This window comes from Nelumbo nucifera, chromosome 2 (assembly GCF_055504915.1).
Source record: "Nelumbo nucifera cultivar China Antique chromosome 2, China Antique-T2T, whole genome shotgun sequence".
Lineage (NCBI taxonomy): Eukaryota > Viridiplantae > Streptophyta > Magnoliopsida > Proteales > Nelumbonaceae > Nelumbo > Nelumbo nucifera.
This window is the reverse complement of record NC_142650.1, coordinates 105,466,840-105,470,495: the sequence shown is the minus strand read 5'-3', so window position 1 is coordinate 105,470,495 and position 3,656 is coordinate 105,466,840. Positions and strand designations below refer to the sequence as shown.

Here is a 3,656-nt window from a genome sequence, read left to right as displayed (position 1 = left end):
GATAAGATTGACGGTTTTCTAATCCACTGATTGTATTGAAGGGGAGATAAGACTCGCAAGAGTTCCGAATTTGCATGTTACTTGAATAGTTAAAAAGTCCTTTTTTTGTTTTGTTTTTCTTTTTGGATTAGGAATTTGTTTTTAGAAAGTTTTGGGGAGCAAGGAACTCCATCGTTTGTAATTTAAATATCAAAAGGTATCAATGAAATGACACATTTGGCTTCCGATTTTTTCATGGTATCAGAGCAAGGTTAAGCCTCTCGACATTGACAACTTCGACACCGGGGATGTTGCGGAAAGCCTTCACAATCTTGGAACCCTCAGTGCCATAAACAATGAGAGAGGACCCTTGCGATAAATGTATCGATGGTTCCTCATCTTACCCTTTCCTGGTCGGATCGCATGGCTATCCTTCGCCTTCACGGCATCGGGATAAGCACCGACCTGCTTGAGGATCTTGATTGCGGTAAATGTCTTCTCAATGCCCTCTGCAGAGTCACTGACCACGAGAGGAATCTCGGGAACGTTCTCAATACGATGGCCGCGTGCAAGGACAAGTGAGGGCATGGCCGATGCAGCAAAGGTAGAGACCACAACAAATCTCTTCTGGTTGACATTGATCTTCCTGTGCCACTGACGCCAAATCTTTGTGGGAGCAAACATGTGTCCACCGTGACACATGTTGCCAAAGGCACCCTGACCGGCACGGTGAGTACCACCACCTAGAACACGGGGGATACGAGTTACGGCACGACCAGTACCCCATGACTTAGCAGAGGTCTGATGGTCGGCGCGCCTGTTGATGGCATAAGGTTGATGGTTGTTTTTTTGATACGTTGGTGTGAACGAAGTTGACAATGTCTGGACGGATTGACGCTTTCATGACGTCAGGGAGGGAAACGGCGACGACCGTTTGCAGTAGGTAACGACGACGGCCATTTTCTTTCAAAATGGTGACGGCCGCTTGCAGTAGGTAACGACGATGGCCGTTTTCTTTTGACCAAAACATTGAACGGACTCTATCAGTCACCATGACTACCAACAATGACAGGAATGGTGAGACCTCGAGTAAGTCTATTGGACCCTCTGGTGGACGTGGCCGAGGTACAGCAAAGGCTCATATTGCTCAGTCATCAATGGGGTGTGTGGTGGCTGCTAATGCAGTTGTGACTGACGAAGATAGGACTGGACTGAATGGGCTTAATGACGAGCAATGGCAGACTCTTGTAAGCATGCTTAATGCTTACAAAACCAGGACTAATGAAAAACTCTCTAGTAAGAATTACTCCACTGAATGGATTGTTGACTCTAGGGTGTCACATCACATGACAGGGAATTTAAATGTGCTCATCGACACCTATGATGTTGCACTTTGTCCTGTTACCCAACAGTGCGCATACCGAGGCAGTGAAAGAAGGCACTGTTGAACTTGGAAATAATTTTAAATTGTTGCACGTATTATATGTCCCAAAACTCAATTGTAATTTATTGTCAATAGGTCGGTTACTTCATGACACCAATTGTATTGTGATGTTTACTAATAAGTTGTGTGTGATACAGGACCGCATCTCAAGGACTCTGATTGGTGCGGGTGAACAGTTTGATGGGGTCTATGTCTTCAAGGGTGTGGTGTCAGTTCGTGCTTACAAGACAGATGGAATTGAACCATGCGATTTGTGGCATCGGAGATTGGGACACCCTTCTTATCAAATGGTTAGTTCGCTTCTTAATATCAGTAATAGTAAGAACAAAACCTGTGATGTTTGTATGAAGGCAAAGCAAAGTAGGGATGTTTTTATTCAAAACAGCAATAAAGTGACCGATTGTTTTGCTTTGATTCATTGTGACTTATGGGGTGCTTATAGAGTACCTGCATCTTGCGGTGTTGTATATTTTTTGACAATTGTTGATGATTATTCTCGAGCGGTTTAGATTTATTTGCTGGCTGAAAAAAGTGAAGTTGGTCGAACACTCAAAAATTTCTATGCAATGATTGAACGACAATTCAATAAGAAGGTTAGGGTGCTGAGAAGTGATAATGGAACAAAGTTTAAAACCTTGAAATCATATTTTGAGGAGCAAGGGATTTTATTTCAGACTTCTTGTGTTGGAACACCACAACAAAATGGTGTGTGGAGAGAAAGCATCATCATATCTTGAAAGTGGCCAGAGCACTCAGGTTTCAAGCACATATTCTGATCAATTTCTGGGGTGAGTGTGTTTTGACAGCAGGGTACTTGATTAACCGGACACCTTCGACCCTTCTTAGTGATAAAACACCTTACGAGATGCTGTTTGGACAAAGTCCTTCTTATAAACATCTCAGAGTTTTTGGTTGCTTGTGTTTTTCACAAACTCGGGACTGTGACAAATTTTCCGTTAGGAGTAGGAAATATGTCTTTGTTGGGTATCCATTTGGGAAAAAGGGATGGAAATTATATGATCTTGAGTCTGGTGATTACTTCGTCTCACGAGATGTGGTGTTTAGTGAAGCCGAATTTCCCTTTACCACTCTAGAACATCAACCCTCAGTAACCAGTCCTCCCGTAGCCAAAGAAAATGTTGGGTTGCCTTGGGCCACTCCTCCTGACATGGTATCTGAGTCACCTCATATAGAAGTTAGGGGGAGCGACACGATCAATGAAGAAGGACATCAGAACACGGGTAATGATGAGGAGGCAGGTCCTCATATAGAAGTCAGGGGGAGCAACACGATCAATGAAGAAGGACATCTGAACACGGGTAATGATAAGGAGGCAGGTCCTCTTGATGAGACAAGGAGCCATGTAGCTTGCAGAAATAATGAAACTCCAGCTGCTTCTCAGCCCACTACAGAGTTATTAGTCCGCGGACATCGAGAAAAGCGCCCCCCCAGCTATTTACAAGACTTTGTCACACACTCTGCTCGTCGTTTAGACCCCTCCGTTGTTTCTCCCGCATCATCTCAGTCCTCAGGTACTCCTTATCCCATAACTCATTATGTAACATATGATAATTTTTCTGTGAAACACAAACATTTCTTGGTAGTTGTTATTGCAGGCTGAGAACCTATTCATTTCTCTGAGGCAATGACTGATGCTCAGTGGCGCAAGGCTATGCACCAAGAGATACAGGCTTTGGAAGACAATGGGACATGGACCTTGGAAGACCTCCCACCTGGAAAAAAGGCAATCAGGTGTAAATGGGTCTACAAAATCAAGTACAACTCTGATGGATCCATTGAAAGATTTAAAGCACGGTTGGTAGTCCTGGGCAACACTCAAGTTGAAGGTCTTGATTACAACGAGACCTTTGCCCCTGTGGCTAAGATGGTCACAGTTCGAACCTTCTTAGCAGTTGTTGCAGCCCAACACTAGGAATTGCATAAGATGGATGTCCACAATGTTTTTCTGCACGGTGATCTCCATGAGGAGGTCTATATGAAACCTCCACCAGGTTTTTCGGCCTCCGGGACTGGAAAGGTATGCAAACTCCGGAAACCTTTGTATAGTTTGCGGCAAGCCCCCTAGAACTGGTTCTCTAAGTTAGGTGCTGCCTTGAAAACTTTTGGGTTTGAACAGTCCTTTTCCGATTACTCCTTATTTACATATCGCAAGAATGGGCTTGTCTTGCATGTCCTGGTTTATGTTGATGACTTAATCATTGGTGGGAATAAC

General features: G+C 44.0%; 1 pseudogene; it reads right to left on the bottom strand.

Moving 5' to 3' along the window:
- Positions 1-232: 232 nt before the first annotated feature.
- LOC104603599 (large ribosomal subunit protein uL4 pseudogene) lies at positions 233-1,033 on the bottom strand (annotated as a pseudogene).
- Positions 1,034-3,656: the final 2,623 nt, after the last annotated feature.